Below are 24,859 nucleotides of genomic sequence, written 5' to 3' on the forward strand. Positions count from 1 at the left end.
GATACAGTTCTGTCACTGCAGTAGAAGAATTCTACTATATGTTGGTTTGGTGTTTTTTTTTTGCCTTGAAAAGTCATAGAGAATCCGGGAGGACTGTCTTACTGCAAATAAAGCAATATCAGGAAATGAAACTCTATTCTCTTCTTGTAATGATTGTAAGCTTTTTCATGCTTGATGAGCTTCAATCAAAGGTGGCACTAAGGGATCACAAGTAATAGTCTTTAAATACAACACTGTTCTGCATTTGCTCCCTATAGTTGTCTTCTCTCCTTAACTCCTTTTCCTCCTCACTTTTTCAGGTGACATTTTCTAAAAATGGACAAGTTGTCAATTTGACAGTCTGCAGATAGAGGGAAGAATGGTGAGATGGAAACCTGATGGTAATATTTTTCTTCATAATACTGAAGGGAGATCTACTTACTTTGTGTCTATCTGTGCAGGATAGTATTAATTCTGGGAAGAAATGTATCTGGATTAAATTATGTTTACAAAAATCCTTCAGGAGTAAGGTATGTAAAGATAGCAGTAATTTCTCCTCCTCTACATCATATTTGCCAGACTTAAAATCCTTTCAATCCTCTTGTGCTCCAACTCTGTGTATATTGAGAAGACTGCAAAAAACACTTTTTCACCAGTAGAATTTGACAGCTGACCACTACCTGTTTGGAATTTAGCAAAGTTCTCTCAGCTCCTTTATGCTTATCTGTCTTTAAGTTGAATCCTGGAGAACAGAGTATACACTGCTGCTGAAAACACTTATGAGAGCTCCTAAACTGTTAATCTTTGTGTTAAAAAAAAACTGGAAACTGTAGGTGATGAAGCAGTCTACTTAAACAGAGTGTATTTCCCATGGAACTGTAAAAAAGTCACTCATTCTCTCTGTTTTGGTTCCCTGTCTGAGCAATAATTCTTCCTCCTTCATGATTTGTTAGGACAATAAATCAATTCTCTTACATGCTGCAGATCTGGGTGACATACAAAATTCTAGACATTCTGTTGAGCGAGCCCCACATCCTTGTGGGGTTGTGATCTTCTCCTGTTATTCAAGGCCTGTTGCTGCCTGGTCAGTAAGTTTTGAAGTAGAATGGTTGAATGAAAAGCCCAAAACTGTTCCTAATCAGCTTTGGCCTGTTAATCTCTGAGTAAATCTGGTCATCTCAGGGTCCTGGGTTTTAATCATACTTCTGACACAGATCTGAATGAAACCATTAACTCTAATTTTAGAACTGCTTAATAGCTCAAGATTACAGATTTATTATTTCAAAAGCACTATGGAAATGATCAGGTCTTGGACACCTTGGGGCTTTTGGGGAACTCACTGAAAAAAATATCTGTGTCTTCTGATGAGTAAATTTGATCCTGAATGACTTTGCCTCAAGTTTCCTAAAAGTAAGAGTTGATTTTATTTACCTATCTACAAGATTCTTGAAAGCCGTGAGGAAATAATATGTGTGAAGTATTATTAATTTTAATCCATATGAAACGTGTTTTGAAGACCAACACCATGTTAAGAACAAGTTAGATTGAATCAAACATTTTGTCATGTCTTAGTAAACAATATAAAATCACCTTCATGTATGTCACCGTCTTCTAGTACTTTCTCTCCTTAGTTTTACTTGTCCTTGAAAGTAATGTAACATATAAGATGCATGCTGCTTCCATCAGAGCACAACATCCAGCTTTATGCTATGTATCAGCAGAGAGGTGAGAACACAGATTTACTAATGGCTTGGTATGTCATCTTGAGCTTTGACAGATACTTCTTTTGACTTGCATTTCATTGCGTAACTTCAACATACACAAAAATGCCTCATTAATTTTATTTTTTATAGGGCAAGACATCATGTTCTCCACCCTAATGTACTCCCTGTCTCTACTTGGGACTTTGTTCATTACTTGTTTCTGTTAAGAATTCACAGGCACAAAGGGTTAATATACTGCATGTGAAATGGTGGCTGCATTTATTAAAAAATATACGAGATTATGTTCTCTGCCCACAGTATGTGCTCTGGAGTTGCTCGCACATTCCCAAGATCTTCCTGAAATGTAGGCAGCATGCCACCTCAGTGTGTGCAATGTGGGAGAAATTTCTGATGAATGGGGTAATAAGAGAAACTCCATCGTATTGTGGGAAAAAGCCAACCTTCCAAATGAGAGTGGGAGAGCATGGAAAATGGGGGTTTTGTATAGGTCTCTTCTGCTTCCTTCCTTCCCTCCCTCCCTGCAAGCCCCCCCCCCTTCTCTCCACACCTCTTTATTTGTTTAAAGAATTTGTATGGTATGTGTGAACTACACAAGTAACGCCCTCCCCCCTGCCATGTGCTAATGACACAGTTTAAATCACTACCATGTGCTATGTTCTCAGTTCTGTTTATCAGACCACAGTAAATACATACTAATAATGTTAAGGGCCTGATATAAACTCAAAAAAGCAAAGAAGATACGCAAACCTGATCTTGAGTATTAGTCCTCACGTATCATAGACAATTTTGTCTTTGTTGTCTCAGAGAGGTTGGAGAAACTGTCAAAAGTGCAGTGGGTGTTGGTAAAACAGTGTTTCAGATGATCATGGACTTTTCTGAGAAATAACATTTTTAAAAAGAGCTGAAGAAATCGTTTGCTGACATAAATGTGAGTGTGGGTTCCCTGACTGACCTTGGTTTTATAGATCTCTACAACTAAAGGGCTTGTTGCTGTCATGGTCAGGATGAAAACGCTGCAGACCTGCTGCTTGCTTTTTTGCATCATTCACCTGCCTTTTTGTGAAGTGAAACAGAGGAGAGCCTGGCCTCTGCCCCTCCCAGGCTGAGCAGCAGAGCTGTGGCCTCCCCACTGCAAGAAAGCGCTTGGCTTCTTGCGAAGAAAACTGTTTGAAAAGGTCTCCAAGAGCAAAGCAGTGAAGACAATTGTCACAAGATTTCTGCTTAGTGCTGATCGTTATTGCAGCTTTTATACTATTAGAAAAGGGTGCAGTGTTGGTGCTTGAGAATGGAATTCTGCAGTTTCAGAGGGAAAGTGCGTGGAGAGCCTGGTGTCTGTGGTGGGATTATGCCATTCAAAATTCAGGTACTGCCCATTTGGGTGGGTATTTGTGATAGCGGAGATAGCAATCCCATTTCTCCAATTTCTTTGCTTTGTTTTTCCTCGAAGATGTGTAACACAAGGTAAAAATTTCTGATGCATGTAGCTCTGCAGTCAACAGAGATAAAATTAAAGCTAAACTGCATTATGATTTGCCCTGTAAACTCTGTTTTCTGAAAGTATACATTATTTATGGATTTTTAAGCATTGCATGTGTACCTCTGGAATGCCTTTCACTCCTTTTTGTGCCATTCTGATTATTATTTTTTACATACATAATGGGATAAGACAGATGTTTTCAGTTCCATTTCAAAAGTTGGCATAGAGTCATTGCCAGGATCTTCTGATCTAAAGCTCTCTGAAGCCAATTAACTGACACCTTCTTATATCTCAATGGTCTTTGGATAAGGCTGCAAGTTAGTGAAGGACAAAGCTCAAGAATGTAAGTTTTTGGCTCTTTTAGGATGATGTTCTCCTTACAAACCACTACTTAGTAAACATGTTCTTCTTCACTAGAAAATCCTTCACTGACAGGAGACAGATTGAGTGTTTGTAATCATACAAGGATTTTGTTGTATAATGTCCATCACTTTCACATCCTGAGTTTTTTGGAATTCTTCCACTGCATAATGCAAAGAAGAAGGTGGAAAGGAAGAAGCTCTACATTTGTTGATCTTCTGAAGCTGTCAATGTTTTTCACCATGTGCATTCATACTTTTTTAAGCTGCTATTGACTTGACAAAGCTTGTCCTCTAAATCTGAGGGATGTAGTCAGCTACTAGGGTAAAATGATGGAGTTTCTGCTTTCTGATAAGATTAGGAGATCAGAACTGAGAACTTGAAATGACTTAGACTAAGGACAAAGTGAGGAGACAGTGCAGGATGTGAGCTGGTTGAGGGAAGAAAAGCAAAATATTTAACTGTATAGTGTGGATCTCAGATTTTAGTAACTTCTTCTTTTTGACTCAGAGAAACTAAGATTTGTTGGCTGTCTCCCAGTTTTGTCTTATATTCCCACCACATAACTGTATGGGTGGTGTTATAATGAAATGCTTCCAGGCTTGCTCTATAGAGCAAATGTACAGACTATATGAACAATACAGTTTATGCCTGAACACCAATTCACATATAAGTTCCTTTTAAAAATCAGAATTCTTGCTAGTGTAAAACCTCTCCCTGATCAGCTCTGCTTTCTAAAGTATTCTGGCTTTTACACTTTTACTCAAAACCAGGTAAGAGTTAAAAAAAAAAAAAAATTAAAAAAGAGCAAGCCAACGTACAAACCAGTGCTAAATCAAAAATAAAATACAGGCAGAATTTAATAAGAGACAATTACTATAGGAAGCAGCAATTTTTCTTTTCTTGGAATTTAGGGTGGAGTTTTGAAATAATTATATTGAGCTGTAATATTTTATATAAATAAACAGTACGCTGTCCTATCTACCTCTTACCCCAGACTCACATTCTTTCTTTTGTCTCCTAGGGAAGAAGAGAGAAAAGAGGAAAGGAATATTTCACAAGGTTAAGATTTTTCTCTCAAGAATATACCCTTGGTTTATATACCATTATTTTACCCTATATACTGTAATCTTTGCATAGGTTAGTCTAGCCTGTGTATAAAGCAAATGATATTAAGAGTCTGTGGTTCCTTTACATAGTTATATCATGTTTTGTGCCTAGGCAAGATAATCTTCTTGTATGTTATCCATAAATACAATAAATACATTTTAGACAGCTCACACGATCTTTGAGAATAGGGCTTCTGAGGCACATGGGGCTGGGAAAAGAGGTATTGTATCTCCTGTTGCAATTTGATGGACTTTTACACATACACACACATAGAGTGGTAAATGCGGAGTATTCTCAGCCCCTGACTTCTCACACTCTACAATACTCCCAGCTTTTCCTAACCTTGGGTCATCTTCAAATTCTAATTGCTGAAGAGAAGCTCAAGTTACTTACTGCCTGGAATTTGTATGATGGTGTTAGAGCTAAATTATTACTCAATTTTATAGGCTATGTGTTAAAACTTATGCCTTCTTATGATGTCAGGCAATGGCTAGCTGCCCCATCAGTGTTCATTTCCGCAGTAAGCTCCCAGCTGATTTTCCTGATATAGAGACTACAGTCAAATCTGTGAATAATCTTACAGTTTTACATGCATGTGTTATTAAATTATCAGAGCACCCTACAGTTTTAATGCAGTTAAACCCCAATGATTAGGTAAATGTTTCTATCCTCATTTTACAGACGAGAAAATGAAGCAAAAGGGTGAAGGCTTATATCTTCACAATGTTATATGTGACTAATTTGTACTGATTTAATCTAGTACCTTTTAAGTTTTGGCTTAAAATGCTCTTCCACAGTCCTGCAGCAAGTCTGTTGTGGAGCAAGGTTTTGTGAACTTCCTGGGATGGTAACTTAACTTTCTCCTCTGGTTGACATTGTTTTCCTTTGCATCAGGAGAAAGACTGAATGAACATGAACTCAATCCAGAGTCAAATTAGTATCCGGAATAAAGTCTGCTTTATAAAGTCTACTAAAGCATGGTGAGTAATACTCACCCTGTCTGTGTTGGTAGAAGTAAGAGGTGAAATATTTCTGTCCAGCGTCTTTCTCCCCTATTAATAATTGCATGGACATCATCATGACTACTGCCTATTTGCTTTTGGTGAACATATCATAATATTGTCTCTGGCAGAAATTAATTTCTTTTCAGCAGTTGAAAGCTGAAGTGAGATAGACACCTATTACAAATTAAATAAAACTTATTACAAAGTTTTAAACATATAAAGTCCCCTAGATGCCAGTTGCTAGTAATTCTTTGACTTCTGTCCTACTTCACTGTACGCTGTCGTCCTTTTATAGACGGAACATGGGAAATGATCAGTCTTTTAAAATATACGGTATTTCTGGCTCAAGGTAAAAGCTTAAGGTTTTTTTTTTTTACAATCCACGTTTTAAACTACAAATAATTCTTCATGTGCTTATGTTAGGGCTGAAGAAAAAACAGGACCGAAATTAGCATTACTTAAGGTAGGGTTAGAAGGAAAGCATACCCTCAAATTTCTTGGTTGGTTACAGAAATGATTTTTGTTTTGTTTGTTTGCCTTCCAGGAGCATACTTTCCTATAGAGACTGAGATGGATGTAAATGTAAATTGTTTTTCATACTTCAAGGCAATTTTATATCCTTAAAGTTCAGCTGTTTGTGTTTTCTTCCTTATAGAAATTGCATCTGAATGGCCATGGTAAATTATTCCAATATGTACTCATCTTAGCTTATTTTAGTCCCTCTTTCAAAAACAAGTCAGAATAAGGTGAATTTTTCAGGTGTTTGCAAAAAGCACAAATTATTATCCTTTTCAGTCAACTGTAAATCACATTCAAGTTTAAATAATTGCTTGAAATGCCTTACATTGCAGCCTGGTAAGATACTGACTGTTCTCAGGGTCAGTTAAATTCTCTAGAATGGCCAAGTCCCCAGAAATCATACTCTGTGTACAGGATTGGGACCAAAAATTTGTTTTGTCTCCCCATATAAAAGTGAGGGGGGCTAGACATACCAATGCATGCCTATTTCTTCAAGATTCAGTCTGCATGATGGGGAGATACTGGAAACCCAGAATAAGCGTTAGCATGTTGTTTTCAAGAGAGAAACAGGCAGAATCTCTGCTGAGGTATTTGGAAAAGGTGCTTTGTTCAGACTGAAATATAAAGTAGTTGCAGGTGTCTCAATTAGGCAAGAATTGTCTGGACATTTGGAATCTAAGGGGAAAATATTAATCCATTAATCTGGTTGAAACACTGATATTTCCTTTGAACAGAGGTGCAGATATTGTCACATTTAGTTTAGAATCAGAACAGTCTGAGGTCTTGTGGAACTGCTGATTTTGCAAGATAAGGGGTAAGGCAGATTAGCTCCATAGGGAGCAAGAGTGAGCTTTGTAACTGTAGCATATAAAAAGAAAAGTGAAGTTTAGGTATGGTAAAGACATTTTCATTTGAAAGCTAGCCATAGTTCAATAAAAGACTCATGCTGAACCTGATATTTTGCCATCTATGTGTCACTCCATTAAAGTTTATGTGAGCATGAAGGCTAAACCTGTCTAAAATGATTTATTAGATGGAAGTCAAGAGCACTGAAGAAGATTAGAAAGACCAGAATTCATGAGAATAGTTAAACATAATACTATTGAATATGGCTGTGTCTTCCAGGAATGGTACAGTGCTAATCTCAGGAAACTCTAACATGCAGGAGCAGAAATACAATGCTAGTTTATTCTTGCTGTTGCTTACACCTGATGCTGACATTAAGTATGTTATTAAAAAGTGAAACAAGGCTTAGACCAAGCCCTGGTCTGGCGAGATATACAGAAGAGTGATGTATGAATTGGTCATAGTTATTGTGTAAGGAAGAGAACATGCGTCAAAGACCAAGGGCACTTTCTCCTTTCTTTTCACTGCTTTCTTAAAGGTAGGGTTCTAGAGTGGGGGTTGTAGGATGTTTAATACAGCTGCTATGTTCTACTAAATGTTATAATGTGTTAAATGCAAGTTTTCCATCTTTTTGTTGTCTTACTTGAAAGCTAATTCAAGAATCCAGAGTAAAGAACTGCATGTCATTTCAGAGTCCTGTTGTCACGGTTATCCAAACTGCAAGGCAGTCAAAGCTTATTAAACTCTGATATGATTTGGGTTTCCTTTCTAAACAGACTAGTTGTGCAGCAGCCCCAGTCTCCTGATGTAGACGTAGCTTATAATATCTCCTCACTATAACTGCTGTAACAGCAACACTACTAGAAGTAGGCCATTCTGTAAGTGCTATAGCCTTAGTGTGATTAAATGAAGTGAGGTAGAGATGAAGAAACTTGTGAGGAGAAATGTATTTATCCTTTCCCAAAAGACATTTGTGTGTTTTCAGTATTCTAAGTTAAGGGAGACAGTAAACAGGGTATCTGTAAAAATCTCGTTGAAAGACTATAAAGCATGCATCTTCTCTGAAATGCGATACAAGATCCCTAAGGATAAAGTGCCAGCTTCATTTTCATGAATGGAACAGATGCTAAATTTTTGCAGTATCCAGAAGTCAGTGATACTCTTGATAACCAAAGACATAAGCTCCCTACTTTGATTAGACCATCCCATCTTGCAGCTGCTTCAAATTCATTTGTACAGAAAAGGAAACTGAAGTGAATAGTTGAATGACCCTTTTCCCTTTTATAAAAGAAGACAGCGTCGCCACTGTGAAAGGTCACTGAAGCACAATAGATACTTCCTGTAGGAGACCTGGGGCTTCTGTGGCATGCAGCATGTGTGTGTCTAGTGACCAAAATTCTCAAATAGAAGTAATTCTTTTCTGAGAATGATCAATTACTGGTTGTCTTGTGTGCCATTTTAATTTGGATAGTAATCTCTACTGCAAACAATAAAACTGAAAATGTAGCCACAAAAATGTTTCTCATATGTCTAGAATTATGCACTACTCCTCAGCATCTTTTGGAAACAGGTGATTGCCATACCCTGAAGACAGTGCTGGGAGACTTGGAACTGACAAGGAAAAGGCAGCTCACTGTTATAAAGGGTATCTTGGCTGCTGTCAGTATTGCTTCAGCTGGGACTTTCCGGAGCCTGCTTCTATAAATATATATCAATTCAATTGTGTAATTGCCATTACCAATGTGAATTCAATTTGTCTGTATTTTTATTCTGTAGAATTAGGTCTTACAATCTTGAACTGCTATAGATTCTGTTATAGATATCTCCAGATCTTGAGTTGCAGAAATTAAGTCATCAGAAGCAGATGGGGTATGAAATAAAGTGAAAAATGGAAGTGATTTTCAGGAAACTTGTTTTTAATCCAATATTTTTTTGTGTCAAATAATTGCCTTTGATCACCTGATCCACTAAAATTAAATCAGAGTTCTGACGCCCAAGAACTTCTCAGTCACACAATTTGCACTTGTTAAAACGTATCAGGGTGTCATAACTGAAAAGAGACTGCTATTTGGGATGGGAAAATCATTGCATACTGCCCGGCCATGTATTTCATCCCCTGAAATGCAAGAATCACTGCAAAAACTGGATAGGGTTCCTAACCTTGCTGAATTATCTTCTCAACAAGAGGATCAGATTGGAAAGATGCGGTCCAGAATGATTATCTGGTGGTCGCTCTGGGCTAGACAGACACGAATGCCTTATTTTTGGTGAGCAGTGTTTGGAATCCCAATATCAAAATAGTTAAAACACAGGCTAGCTTTCAACTCATCTAATGCAAAATGTTGTGTAAAGTACCTTGGGCCACAGTGTCACCTTAAATACTTACAGTTATTAATAGTTGTTAGAATCCCTAGTAGCTTGTGTAAGATTCCTCTTCCATTTCCTTTAATTCATGTAGAATTGTTGTTGCATTCTCTGTTGACAGCTTTGCATGTGTGCTTCACTGGCAGGGACAGGACAGGAAATAATATTCCTGCACTTAACCGTGCATACAGGAATAGCTGAATGGCATTTCTTCAAATGTGTGCACAAAGGGAAGATCTGTGAGAGAAAAAAAACGGCATTTTATTGCATGGATTGTGCTACAGGAAAACCTCCTGTGAAAGATTTTCACTGATACAAACCAACCAAAACAGGTGGAACAGAAGGGAAGTGTAAGGCCCAGGCTCTTCGTTATGTATTAGGTGTTTAAAGTAAGCAGACTCCAGAGGACTCCAGAGGTTGCAGTGCATCAGCTCTGCAGATGTCTTGTGGACTGGGTAAAGAAAGGAGTCTTCCCCACTGCATTTCTTATCACTGCCTTGGCAGGCTGCTTGGATGCTTCAGGATTTGCCTCTGAGAGTAAGCTCTTCTGCAGACAAAAAAATACTTGAAACAATAGAGAATTCTGCCCAACAGTTCTGCACAAGGCTTATTTCTGTTCCAATTGATTTGTGTGGCAGCCTGTCTTAGGTTTGCAAATACAAATCCAGATTTGTATTCAGTACAGTTAATCTCAATTTCTTATTTTCAGATGGATTTAACAGGGTTTATAACCATCTTCAGATCTGTGCAGGTTCATGTCCTTAGTTACTTCTCCATATTGATACTTACATTGTTTCAAATATAATAAATAGCTGAGTAAACAACCCTGAAAAATATATGCCTGTATATATGTATAGATATGTTCAAGATTCTATTTATTAGTCTGGCCATTGGTCAGTTGCTTAAGTACAACTGCTGTCTTAAATAAAGATTAATCTCTCATGGTCACTAGCTTTAGGGAAAATTTATCCTTCAAGAGCTTAGATCGGCCCTATGGTTCTTTGGATCATCATATTCACTGGATTGACTACTGATTTTAATAGGTCTGATAGTAAAGGAAGATTCTTAGAATCAGGGTATTAAATAGGCTTACTTGAGCAGCATATTCTGTACACTTAAAAAAATAATTGCACTTCAGACTGAGAGCGTGAATTCAGATTCAGCCCCCTATAGTATTTATGCAAGTTTAAAGTAATGTCTTCTATTGGCAGCAATTAACAACTTTTCCCTCTCCCACAGCCTCATCCATAATAGAAGCAAGATTTCCAAGTTTTGGATTTGATTCTTTAGTGCCCTAAGGATTTTCATAGGTTTAGGCTTTAGTGCTGTAATAGCACTCAGTAGATGGTGTGATGCCATGTGAAACAGTGTTAGACTACACTGCGTGACGCATTGCAAACACATTAGAATGCTTTTGCTTTCCAATCATCCTTAGACAGGGTAAGAAAATAATGTCTCCTGTCTCCTTTTCAGAGCCTATACAAGAAAGCTGCTTACATTTGTTATTATACTGTGGCCCGCAGTGCTGTTTTCAGTACCTCTTGGATGTACTGCATTATTGTTTTCTGCAGCTAATGTTGATCACCATGATTTGTGCAGCTTAGCCTCATTGGAACTATAATTAAGCCCTTCTGTTATAAACCAAATACTCTGAAAATAATTTTCTTCATTTGCTGGAGCTGCCAAGTAAGAGCTCCTGCAACCTGTAATGATTCAGGTAATCCTATTACTGCCAATACAAGTACACCATTACAGGAAGGCTGCAGAATCATAACTAGAACTTGCTGAAAAACTTTCCAGGAAGCTTTTGCTTCCCCTCCACATCAATGTTTGAATATTTTGTAGAAAAATATCCTCTGTAGAAAAAAATCCTCTGAAGCAGGAGAGATCAGTGATCAGAATAGCCAGTAGCATAGATTGAAGGATTCTCACAGGGGCATGGAAATGCAGCTTCAGATGTTTACTTCAGAAAAAAAACTCAACTATCCATGGCAAATGCTATAACCATTGGGCTACTGCCAATTCTGAGAAATTCTGTTCACCTTTCCATTCTCCAACCCCCACTGAGAGGTTTTGTTTTCATTTACCACAGAGCAAAGCATCAAGGTTTTTGTAGACAGAATTCTAGTTTCCAGTGAGATAAATGATACCTTTGTCTTGATCTCAATATAATAGGATTATAGAATAGTTTGGGTTGGAAGAGATCTTCAAAGGTCATCTAGTCCCCCAGTATACTCTTTTCCCAGGTGGTAAGGTGTCAGTAGGTGCCTAAAATACTGCAGCGGTAGGGACTTCTTTGTGAAAGCCCTGAGAAAATGCCATCAACTTTGTTATATGTTCATGAAGTATGTATCCTAGTCACGACAGGAAAGTAAACAGAGACTATGATTTTCATTTCTACACTTTAATACTATGTTCATTTTTATCTGTTAGGTCTGCTGCTGCTATAGCTGATTGGAATTCTAAACAGCGTTGGATATTTATTTTTGTAAACCTGTGCCATTCATCTTTAATATAATCATGTAATTTACTCTATTAATGCCAGCTGCTATATTTGGCACAGGTCATCTGAAGGGTTTGGAACACTATATTAATTTTTCCTTGAACCCATTAGCTAATTCTAAAAATCCATAGAAGTCAGAGCACTCCTCCTCCATAGTCAGGGAAAGTTTATTTTTGTCCTCGTTTTGGAACACTGCCTTAGTTTGACAGAAGAAAAATCCAGTAGGAGATGGACTATCATTTTTCTGGGATTTATTTGTTTGTTTATTTTCTTCAGAGCTGTCCTTGGAAATCCCAAGATTTCCAAGACTCGGGTAAGACTTTTCAGAGGGAGTTATGCACAGTGTGGAGGATTTATCTCACCTAATGTCTGCCTGAGAACACTGGATCTAATCAGCTTGTGGGAGCTTGGAAGCTAAGCATATGTCTTACATGTATGTAATCTTGCACTGTTTTTTTAATCCTCCTTTCTATGAGGCTTTATGATGCACAATTGGTATCTAGCTCTTGATCTCGGAGCTTTCTCATGACGGTCCCTTCATCTGTTCTCTTTCATACAGAATTGTGTGGTTATGGGGACATCTCTGCGTCACAGTTTTCTGGGAGTGTCCACTTAGATTTTGCAAAGCAAAACAGTCGCTGTCTTGAAGGGAATGTTTTTCAACTGGTTGGTGCCTGCTTCATCCCTCTCTTGTATATGAAATCTTCTAGGATGGGCTTTTATTGCTGAGGTAAGAGTTTGAACTGTTTCGTGTTTCTGTTTTCTGGCAAACCTGGTTTAACAACCCCCACCCCAACTCTGGTCTCACAGAAAGTGGTGGCAAGGTTTGGAATTTCATAGAGGTTTGTACAAGTTAGTGCAAGTTCACTCTGAGAACACAGCAGAAAAGAAAGAAAAAAAGGAAAAGGAGTGATGGCCTGAGCAAATATAACACATTCAGTGTAGTGTGGAGCAACCATGGTTTTTCTTCAGCTGTGATTTTATATCTTTTTCATGCCACAGATAGTAGTATAGGTCCCGTGTCCTTCCACCTCACTCCCCAACTGCTTTTTCTTAATCCATGGAATGCACTGGTTTAGCCGTTGTCCAAAACAAACTCAGCTAGAAAACTAAAATAAAACATGACATTGAAAAATGCAGATTTTAATAGAAGGCTGTACTTTAAGTACTGAAAGAGCTTTTCATTTGAGGAGGAATTTCCAGGAAGTACAGTAAGTGCAGGCCTCTGGCAAGCATATTCAGACTAGATTACCAGTCTGCTGTAAAGGCAGGGATCCTGATCTCAGAAAAGCCTATTTTCCCCTTGTAAAACTGCTATGGATTTATTAAGACCAGACAATAATATAAGACAGTTTTGACTAGCTAGATGCATTACTGAAGGTGATAACATAATTAGGCCATGGATTGTCAGAGGCTGATACAGTATCTAAAGGGAAAACTTTTTCATTTCTCAATCTTGATCACAGAGAGAATTTGAAATCCTGCTGCTTCTTCTAACAAATCAAATTTGCTATAGGCACACACCTAATGTGCAGCTAGTTAGCAGAGTGCTTCAGAAAGATCATTTGAGGTGTCCCACCAGAGTTCTCCCAAGTAACATAGTTCTAGCTCACAGCATATCTTATCAAACATTTTCTAAACTATCAGACTTCCAGAAAAGATTGAACAGAGTGTTCATGGTCCGTAAAGATGCTGTTTGATCAATAATGGTTCACTAGTTTAGGTCCAATCCCCATGGAGAATAACTTGAAATTGGATTGTAGTTCTTGGAAAATTTAGCACAACTAAGCCTACTGTAAATTAGTAATCAACTAGTGTTGTTACTTCAAATGTAAAAGTCCTTCTTAATAGAGTAAAATGCCTCTTATTTAGTTTTGGACATTAACAGCTATCTTATCTCTAGCACACTACTGTGAACAGATCCGTACCCAGAGGTTCATGCTAATTAGAAAAGAATACTCTGTGAGTATGTATATGTTTCAACTTTGTGTTTAACCTCCTCAGATTTCTCAATGTTGATGTCAAAAAGGGGCTTTCTTTTAGCCTAACCTCTTGAAACTACTTATCCTAATATTTATCCTCATGTTATATTGCACACAATCCCATTTATCTAGCAAGTAATTAATGTGAAGCTGTGTCACCAAACCCTGAGGCCTGTCACTGTTGCAAGTGATTGTTAATTTAAAGCATGTTTTATTCCTCAAATGATCTCTTTTGAAGAGAATCTCTCTGCCAGAGTTGTGTATTGCTTTGTTTTCAAAGTAATCATCTACAGTCCAGATTTCCTTTGGGAAAGGAAAAACAAACAAACAAAAATGAAAAGCCAAAATAAAGAGCTGGAGCCAAACCCTTTCTAATTAATGAGTTAAAGACTTCAGACTTTTGTATTGTTAACTGATGTTGAGGCATTAAGCTGTCTCCCATAGTTTTCTGGCCCCCCTTGTTAGCTAAAACCGCTTTTTTCTTTTTAGGATCAGTTTTTACAAGTTTCAGTTTTTCATCTTCATCAAAAATAATATGTTAAAGTTATTAAACCAGCAAGGCTGAATAGGGTTTCAGGCTTTTTTCACTTCCCAGTCCTGTATCAAAAAAAAAAAGGCAGTGAGGGTGAGATCATGCCCTTTTAAGGCTAGAGTAAATCTTTTTTCCAGTTCTAACAAATTTCAAACACATTTGAACAGAAAAGATCGTGTTTCTGTGCTGTAGGTAGATGGCTCCAGCATTATTCATCTGATTCTTTGTATATGTCTGTAGCAGCCCTTTAACAAGAGCAGTGGGACAGCTCTGAAATACAATAGCACTCAGGGCCAGCCTTTTATGTTTGTTTACTCATTTTTATGAGCCTTCCTCAGCTATTTGATTCATAGGCCTGAAGCATGCCAGAAGACAGCTCAAGAAATTCATCAGACTTTTAAAAAGAGAGGCCTACTAAGCTGACCTTGTAGTACCAGGATACTAGAGCTTTCTTATGGAACTTAAAATCTGTTAGTTTTCACTATGTGACTGATTAAAGATGGAAGATCCCAACTGCTCTGTATACTAGCTTGTCTCCAATGATTTTAGTAGGTCTCCACTAGCATAGATCTGTTCTAGGCAGCACAATTATCATGTCTTGTTCACTGTTCAGGATAAGAAAAATAAGGCAAGATTAGCAAATGAAATGGACAGGTAGTTATGGCACTTTAGGCAGAAGCAGCGGCACACGTCACTGTAGTAGAAGCGTCTATGGAATTATGGACTGTGTAAGAAGTCACACGAAAGAAATGGACAGGTGAGGAAGCAGCATTGTGGCCTCAATCACAGCTATATGGTATGGCAGACTACACTAGAGATCATTTCAAGTTTCCTATTTGCATATTCCTTGCGGGATGTGAGCTTTACTAAGATCTCATTGTGCCAGATGCTGAATATTGCACAGGTGAGCAAGATACAGGCTGTAAACAATAGCTACATGAAAAAAATTCAATTTATGATTTAAAGACTTTGCAAGTGAAGGTCACTTGGGGGCCATTGGGTATCAAGCCTAATTCTGCTGATGATAGAAAAAAGATTTAAAAGAGAGATAAATTAACCTTTGGAACACTTTCTCCGTTGCTTCATTTCTTGTATCATGATAGTCTTTCTGAAAAGCTAACCATAAATAAAAGTTATAAACCTTACTAATTGCTGTAGTCTTATTGCAGCAATTATTTATTTGCAATTTTCACACTTTCTTTATGGAGAAGATTAGAGAGGTACAATGTGACCTAGCTGAAATAAACCTAGATTTAAGCCCACTTGTATAGATGCTTAATTATAAATATATAAATCACTGTTCTCTGTGAACCTGTACCAAATAAAGACATTGATGACTCCGGTCTTTTGAGTATTTAAAATCTAAGCAAAAAGAAAGTGGTTAATGTATTTATTCTTTGGGTCAAGAGCCTTCTTTTTATATGTGTGTGTATAGTTCCATGGACAAAGGGGTTGAATCATCCAGGTGCCACTGTACTAGAAGTAATTAATATTTAGAGGGTAAGCATGGTTTCTCCTCCCATAAATTGATTTAATTTTCATATCCTGATTGCCTAGAGTGCCTCAGTTCAGCAACTTTGCAGAATTTGCTGTGATTTTGATTTATTCTACAACATCCTTCTACACTTCTAATCCTTACAGCTTTTACATATATGGAATTAGTTACAGATTTAATGCCCCATTGTTATCAGTGAAAATAATTAATTTTCTGATATCTTTAAAAGGGACCAGATCAGAGTTTTGAGTATTTTCCCACTTGCTAATTCTCGTTTAAGTATAATTTCTACTCCAAAGGTAACATAGGACTGATATGTGAAAAGTAACAAATATGCATATTGCAGGTGTAGAGAGCACCTCTACAAGAAAAGGGTAAGAGAATAGTTTTACACTAATTTACAAGGACTCATTGATATGAGCCCCTAAGATGTGCAAAATGGAATGCACATTGCATGGTATGTTCCTATTAATTTTTTTCTCTTATTTTAGGGATCTATGAATCCAGTCCTACTGTAGTATAAATTCAGGCCTAATAGTATATCTGCCAATGATGCTGACATTTTCTAGGCTACATCTGTAGGAAATATGCTTTTAAGATTTTATATATATATGTATATGTTGTGGAGTTTTACACAGCCTGGTTTCTGAGGAACTGCATGAGAGGAGATGGGATTCTTTCTTACGAAGGAGCCCTGTAGAAAGTTACAATTTTTATCCTGTTGAACAAGTCAGAGAATTAGATTTTTACTCTTTATCTGTATGGTTTTGATTGATTATTTTGTAAAAAAAAACAAAAAAACCCCACAAAATAACAAAACAAAAAAATAAATTAACTTACTGGTAGTTTCTGTCACATCTTTCATTGAAAATTATTTCTTTTTAAAGACACCAGATTGTGTGTTGAATCCATAGCTATTTCAAAGAAAATTCCAATGAAAATATATAAACATTTTTGGAAGATTTGCTGGCTTATTCTAATATTTCTTTAATATCATAGAACAGTTTGAGTTGGAAAGGACCTTAAGATCATCTACTTCCAACCCCCCTGCCATGGGCAAGGATGCCTTGCACTAGACCATGGTATCTGTAATAGCAGATGACTGCACAAACATAATAAATTTTATTTTTACAGGGTATGGGGGGGTTTTAAGTGCTCTCTTCTTGGATAAAAATAAATTTTTATCCAGGTATTTATTGTCCAGGGAAAAAGGTCATGGGTCCTCCACTTCTAGGTTTAGAGTACTATAGACAGAATAATATTTTCTAATAAATTGTGTGGATATTCGAAATAGTTCCATTTCTTCTAGCTGGCATAATGTAACTAACCTCTTGAGGGCTTGCACTGTCTTTCTGGAGGTAGACTAACAGATCTAAGTTTATATATTATTGACATATTTGAAATAGGCTATTCTGGATTCTGAAGTCATGTAGTAAAAAGAAGATAAATATTAATGTAAATATTTTGCCTTTGTGTTAGCATGCTGATAACTTGAGTGAACGATTAAGGCAGATAGCTACTTCGTCGGTGAAAAATTTTATTTAAGCAGGCATTTCTAGGTAGGCTTGGACAGAACAGTCTCGCTAAGCATTTGCCCTTATCACATTTAGTTTAATACTGAAATTGTATAAAAAATGCAAAAGTTATTCTGCCTATATTCACTTAAATATTTCAGAAAACATGATGGCTTCTGTGTTGATTTCTCTCTAAAATTTGCTTTAACAATAAGATTGTCTGTTTTATTACTTTTTCTAATAAAATGTGGGGGAGGAGGTGTTAGGGTTAAGTGAGCAGCTGTGTGGTACTTAGTTACCAGCTGGGGTTAAACCACAACGCAAGGAATAAAGCAGTGTGTCCCAACAGTTCTGATTTAATTCCTGGGTCAGATTTGTACTAGATGATAGCTAAATATGTGGTGGGACTTTGAAGGATACCAAAATAAATAGTTCCTCTTTGAATATAAGGCCATTTATTCACATAGATTTGAAGTGATTCTAAAGTACATGGATCCTTAGGTGAAACAGACTCAGAGCTGTCAGTAGTTATTGTTCAAACTTAGTATGGACTATAGGTTAATTAATAAAAAAAAAAAAATGAAAAGGCAAATTTGATGCCTGTCTTTGAAATGGGGAAAACTAGAAAATTCAGGGGATTTTTAGAGTGATCAGCTTAATGGCAACTTCGTAAAACACACCAAAAATAAAATCCGAAGAGAATATTTGTAAATTGTGTTGAAGCCACCTTGGGTTTAAGATTTTCTGTTTGTATCATGCCTTGTGGATAAGAAAGAAAAAGCAGGTGCCATATAACTTGCGATTGGTTAGTTATTTGTCTCTTGTGATGCCCTCCTAAGCAAGCCAGAGAACCAGAATCCAATGAGACTGCTACAGAATCGTGCAATATTGGCTAGATAGCTGTTTAATCTGCAGCAGTTATTGGTGGTCAACTGTCACAGTACTAATGGGGATTTCATCATGTTCTGTCCTATTTCCTCAGCCCATTTTTTTTTTTTTTAATTGAAGATTGAACAAGAGTATTGACGTAAGAAATAGGTAGATGATTTGAAATGGCCTATGGGAAGGACTATAGGAATCTCTCTACTTCTCTATACACCTGCGTACTTATATTCAGTCTGACTGACTGAGATGAGAACTTTAGAGTCATCTGGCAATGACTAAAATGGAGGAAGAAATCTGTTCCTGTTGGTCCCAATGGAGGCAAAAGCAGTGAGAAGGCTTTATTTTCGTAGAACAGTTCTGTGCATCATTACAGAGAAGTGCATATGCTTTTAAATAAAGACAGAAGGAATTCTGCTTATATGCCGAAATTTGGTACACTGTGTTTTGTACAATACAGTTTTGCACTGAACTCTATTTTTGTTTTGGTTCTTTTTTTTTTTAAATTTTGTTTTGTTTTGGAATGTAGGATATCCTCTCTTGCTAGTTCTCAGATAGCCCACAGGCAGGAAAATCAGAAGTGGTCAACATGCAAGAAAACATACTGTAATTAAAAGCTGTTCCCTCTTGTTTTCCTCCGCAGATTTCAGTAAGAAAAATATTAAGAATAAACTCTTGAGGAAAGCTGATTTTTTACAGGCTTTTTCATTTATAAAGGTACAAATATCTGAATTTGTCATTGACAGTAGTAGTAGCAGAAACAGCTATTCTTAACTGAAGAAAAACTCTTCTGATATTTTCTTCTAGAAATCAGACAAAACCAAACCCTGAACCTGCACAACTCTGAAATTTCGTAGGTTTAGAGAAGGATCAGGCTGTGAACTTCGCATCTTGTCCATATCAATATAAGAAGCCAATCTGAAAAAAAGAGAAAAATCAAAGCTCGTTTAGAAGCCATGTGTATATTAAAACTTATTTCATTCATTCTCTTTGAAGGTTGTACATTCCTCCCAGTTCCAAGAGCCCAAGATTGTTCAACTTGCTTTCTAGGAAGTTGAGTTACCGCACAGTCTTAATTTGAAAGCTTTTTAGAGATGGGTGGTTTTGTCATAAAGAGAACAGGCAAACATTTATGGATCAAATAATTTGAATGGCTGTCCTAATGAAATGATCTAAAGGACCCGAGTGAGATTTTAATGATATTCATTTGCTTGGCAATTCTTGGTGCCTGATGCTGTGGCAGTATGTGCATTTATGGCGTATGTGCATTTATGGCAGCCCAGATCCTTTTCAGTAGACTGAAGAGGAGTGGAGCTTGGCCACCATTTATTTGCCTTGATGGGGTAGTGTTCCTCATTGAGAAAATTATGAAAGATTGGAAAGAGCTGTGAAGATCAAATCCTATACACTATAGATATACATATATGTGTGTGTTTGTATTATTATTCCCTCCCAGAATAATAAAAAGCAGTCCTTTCAAATATCTGTCTGTTCATCAGAACACTGGGTAGGCATATACAGTCTTTTGGGACATACTGCTATTAGACCCATCCTATTACTCATATGTACTTACTCATTAAAGACTTTTTTTTTTTTTCCGGAAGGGCATAGCTAAAGAAGCCGTAGAAGTGCTAAGGGAGAGGTTACCAATTTACCTTTGCTGAACCCACACTTGATTAAGGTGAACTGGTTTTCCATACGCTAAATATTAGTCTACTTTATTCTGCCTGTGCTTACCTAATGCATACCAAGTACAGCAGGACTCAGCTAGGGGGAAATATAGGCTGTAAGAAAGACGGGAGATGGGGAGACAGGCTGTAAGAAAACCATTACAACCATTTTTATGAGTCTCTGCATGCAGATGAAGTAAAATTGAAGAGCTCATCCATATATGAGCAACTGAAAGCAAAACTAATATAAACATTCTTGCAGAACTAATCAATAAACTAATATGTCTTCATTAGCAAGGTGGCATTTTGTGCTATTGATATTAAAGATCTGCTTTTTGTGCTGGGTTTCACTGAAATTGTTATTGATAAATAAACCCTCATGGGCTAAAATTGTTGTCTTTTAACATATATAACCTTGATTAGATGGTTTTATTTTTCTAGTGTTGCTTCTAGCCGCATCTCCCATTAAGCCGAAAAATATTGAGTTTATCATTTCACAAGTCTCAATTATGGCTCATACTGGACACTGCATGCATGAGACAGTAGCAAAATGATGAGGCTATATTGGGCTATGTGTTTCATTTAGGGTTATTTTAAGAATGGATTTTGACTTGTGTCATTCATAGTTTAAAAATTACTTGCTCAATAACAAGTTCAGTTGTAATTAGAAAATTTAATGTCTACTGACAGGTCTTTTGTGACTGAGACCCAATTTTAGCTCTGCATACCAAGGAGCTTGCCAAGGAAAAGTAACCCGTTTTACTCAGTAAGGAAGGATAATGGGTAACTTCTGGAATTAAGTGAAAAATTGAATCCAGCTTCCTGTGTGCACTTTAGGTCCCACACTGGAATTACAGAACTAACTCTGAACTGCTTGGCTGCCGACAACAAAGATTTTATGTATGCCATGTTAAATTCTCAACAAAGTTCTCAAATCAAAAAGGTAATTTTTACATTGAGTTCAGGCTGTTTGTTTAGAAATTTAAGTGCTTTGCACTGGCTTATCTTCTCTGTAGGACCCAAGTTTTGGTAGTCATTTTTGAGAAAAAATGGTAATATACCAGTTTAAGGAAAGGGGAGAAGGAAAATAAAGTCATATGCAAACAGAATTTTAAAGTGTTAGCCTACTTTCCATCATTAAGAATTTATCCATTGAAGAGCTCATATTGGCAAAGTACTTGCTTGCCAATGAGTTCACTGTAAGAGGAATTTTATGAACACAAGAATCATGTCATTTCATTATACTATTATGTATTAATATCTATCCATATATCTATATATATAAACAATGCATAATTGGTATCTTTACCAACAAAGGTGCTTCTGTCCTTGGCATGAGACAACAAATTAAAGCAAAGATGCTTTTTCACATAGTCTATGTTTTAAAATATGTTGCCTTCTGTGGCACATAACCTATTGCATTATAAGTCATCTTTTCTGTAGAGTCATTCTGAGAACCACTTGACTGTGATGTGTAATCACAGAGCAGACATGTGAGACCACGACAAAAAGGAAATGCCACAATTTCTAACCTGTGCATATAAATGGATCATGCAAGACTTAAGACTTGTATAAATATCCACTTAAAGTCTGTATTAAAAGCTTCTTGCTTTTAATGTAGCATGCTCCCACAGATGCTTTCTGCAATGCTTCATTAATCAAGAAAAGCTTCATTAATCAAGATATAGTCTGAATTTCTGAAAACATATTGAAATTAAATACTCAATCCTGCTAGAATATATTTTCCAATGTATTTAGGCAAAACTGTGTGAAACTCTCAGTCAAGAGATCAGTTGATCTTGACACAGACTCCAAAACAGGGTGTCTTTAACTTTGAATTTTAGGTTCCTTTTGATCTGAAACAGATTTACGATCTTCGTATTTGGAATTTGTGTTTATATTTTATATAAAACTCCCGTGCATATTGATGGGAGAATATTGTCTTTGAAATTCCAGTGTGTGAATTCCACAAGAAAATAACCAGGAAGCCCTGTGATGTGATATTGTAACCAGACTCTCACTTAACTACTCATTTGTCTTTCAACTTGGTCGTGGGAACAGGAATTTACTAATCTAATTCAATGCATTTGCTGCCTTTAGAGATCAATTCTGCTCCAAGCAAGGTCAATAACAAAACTTTATTGATTTTACTGGGACCAGATCAGCCCCTTTACACAAGTGAGACTTTATACCATTATATTTTTGTGTATAATTGCTGAAATACTAACCAATATTTTTGTCCAGCACAGATCCTCACATACTTTGTAAAAGGAAATTCAGAAGGCAGATGACTTCTCCAAAGAGCTGTAACAAGTCGAACATACAGCCAGGATTTCTGGTGCACTGGACCACAGTGCATAGGAGGGCTCCCCTGTGAATGGCATGGAGAGGTAAATTACTAAACATATTACTAACATTACCAAACATGTTACTAACATTGCCAAGCATGTTACTAATGTATTTGATATTTATTGCTTTCAACTACTTAAATGATTAATTTTTCTTTCCCAGGCATAGATAAGGGCTCAAGTTTTCAGAAGAAATCAAATGCATTGTAAAAAAAAAAAAAAATCTGGGGAGGAAGTCTAATTTAGTACAAGGATTATCACCTTTTTTGCCAAGAAGTAAGAACTAGTGTATGGTATTCAATGTACTGTACATCTAGATTCTTGTTGGAGTAAACACGCTAAGAAATAAGGGACTGAGACTTTGATCATGATGTTGATGCTATGTCCTTCTCATTTTCTGGCTCTTGATCAGTTGTAGGACTTAGCAGCTAGCACAGAACTGTTCTAAATGCCATCAATTATGTCTGTAAAAGCATTAACAATAATACATCAATAACCCAGGAGCTCTTTAAGATTTAGACAGAAGGTCATAGGCAGAGATGCACCAAAGACAATGAGGAAACTGCTGGAGGATGTTAAGTAAAATTCAAATAGATCAAGGTACATAGTGAATAGCCTGAGGTAACAGCAGATACCTAAATAGTTATCTCAACATACAGAGCTGAAGAGGAAAAGAACTATCAGTAAAACATCTTTTAAGATAGACTCTCCCTGTTGGGATTACTGTGAGAAGAAAACCTGGATATGATAATTAAAAACTTTAAACAAAGAATATGCAAAATACATAGAAAAGCATGTAGTCTGGGAATTGAGTCAATAAGAACGCATACAGAATAAGATTTGTCTACAGTCTAGCAGCTTTTATCTGAACTGCCTCAGCTCTGTAAAAATGACTGTGAAATGATTCATAAGCCATTCTGAAGTTTCTGATCAGGGCCTTACAGAACCAACAACAGTGCACAACCTCTGCATTTTCAAAAAATTCTAGATTTGTTGAACTGTAAGGATTGTCACACACGTGCTCCCTGGAAGGTCTCATATGCTGTTTCAGTTTAATTGGGCTATTAAAAAAATAAATACAACAAATCTGTTCTTGACATTTATTAATATATAGTGTTCTGTGGGTTTTTTTCTGAAGCAATTTCATAGCTTCACCCTGTCTCCATTTTTTTCTTTGTTTGTACAGATAAACTGTGTTTGCAATTACCCTTTATTTTCTAGAAAGGATTTGAACCCAGTAAAGTATCTTTTTTTAAATAACATTTTAAATATAAAGGTCTTGCTGATGTGTGACTAAATATTGTGAGAACTAATCTATTAAGAACAGAGCCATTAATTTCTTTACTAGAGAATCCTACAGCTTTACCACATTGTGCTACGTTAATGTAATGATGCATCAAGCTCCCCATTAGTTACTGAGAAAGAAACCCTTAGGGCAATTGAAATGAAACAACTAATGTACAGAGTACCTGGCAAAAAATTACAAGGCTAGACAAGAAGAATGTTGCTATGCTGGAGGTCTGTAACCACAGTCTCCAGGAGCTGTGAGTCCTTGCAGCACAAGAGCAGTTGTTATGGATAGGTCTTCCATGTAGCAAAAAGATCTTCTGTCTATTTAAGAATATGAGCTGTGTTACCTAAGCAGTCTAATGTATTTGTAAATTATATTTGAAAGTGTCTGCACAAGACAGATTTATTAATTTATTTAAATATGGGATATTGAAAAAATTCCTAAAACTCTTAATTAGCCTTTGATGTGGCAAACGCTTGTTTCATAATCTGAAAATAAAGAAGTTGTCTAATAAAAAAGTTAACAGTAATAAATAAATAAATGCTATTAGTTGTATTCTGGAAAGATTTCTGTACATTTAAACTGGTCAAAGAACCTGGATATCAAAGTTTGTTGAAAAATTATTTTTCTAAAAAACTTCAATAAGTCCTCTTGTCAGCTTATATTTGCTTCTACACTTGGAATTGCCCAGCCTCTCGAAGAAATGAAGGTAAGTTTTCACAAGCCAAATTATGAATATGGAGATTAAATGTATTTTGTTTGCTGAAAATACTTTTTTTCTTTTTCTTTGACAAAGAACGAGTTATAATGAAATTAGATAATTTCTGTTTCTCGGGATTCATTCCTAAATCATCATTAGCAAATGTGTCTTCTATGGAATTTCTTTGTGAGATTTCAAATATGCCCGATTTTTAAAGAGCAAAATTTGTGCTGCTAATTACTTAAGTGAGTAATTTTATGCGTGGCAGTGGGCAGGAGACAGAAATGGGACATTTTATGAAGAAACATAACACATTTTCTACACTCAAATCACAGATAAAGACAGAAAATTAATAAAGAGTATGAAAGAAATATAAGTGTGAGGACTCTGCTAATATGCTTCCTATAGAGGTCACAACTGTGCTCAGGCCTTTTTTGTGGGTTCCCTAAGTATTTTGATATTTTCTGTGAGATGACATTGCTGGTAATTTCTCTCTTCATTAAAATATTATTTGTCTACCACATACCCTGCTAGGCACCTGTATTATCCTTCATTGCAA

At 36.5% G+C, this 24,859-nt stretch overlaps 1 long non-coding RNA gene across 3 annotated transcripts; it reads left to right on the forward strand.

The window, feature by feature from the left end:
- Positions 1-3,856: 3,856 nt before the first annotated feature.
- Positions 3,857-24,137, forward strand: LOC134174240 (uncharacterized). Of its 3 annotated transcripts, none has more exons than XR_009968565.1 (4): positions 3,857-4,602; positions 12,446-12,616; positions 22,206-22,351; positions 22,473-24,137. It is a non-coding gene; the product is annotated as an uncharacterized LOC134174240 (long non-coding RNA). The 3 variants fall into 3 exon arrangements; XR_009968566.1 differs by having other exon boundaries at positions 3,858-4,602; positions 22,211-22,351; XR_009968567.1 differs by lacking the exon at positions 3,857-4,602 and adding an exon at positions 11,277-12,319.
- Positions 24,138-24,859: the final 722 nt, after the last annotated feature.

The sequence above is a fragment of the Pezoporus occidentalis genome, unplaced genomic scaffold (genome assembly GCF_034315485.1).
Source record: "Pezoporus occidentalis ecotype Australia unplaced genomic scaffold, CSIRO_AGI_Poc_V1 ctg59, whole genome shotgun sequence".
Classification (NCBI taxonomy): domain Eukaryota; kingdom Metazoa; phylum Chordata; class Aves; order Psittaciformes; family Psittacidae; genus Pezoporus; species Pezoporus occidentalis.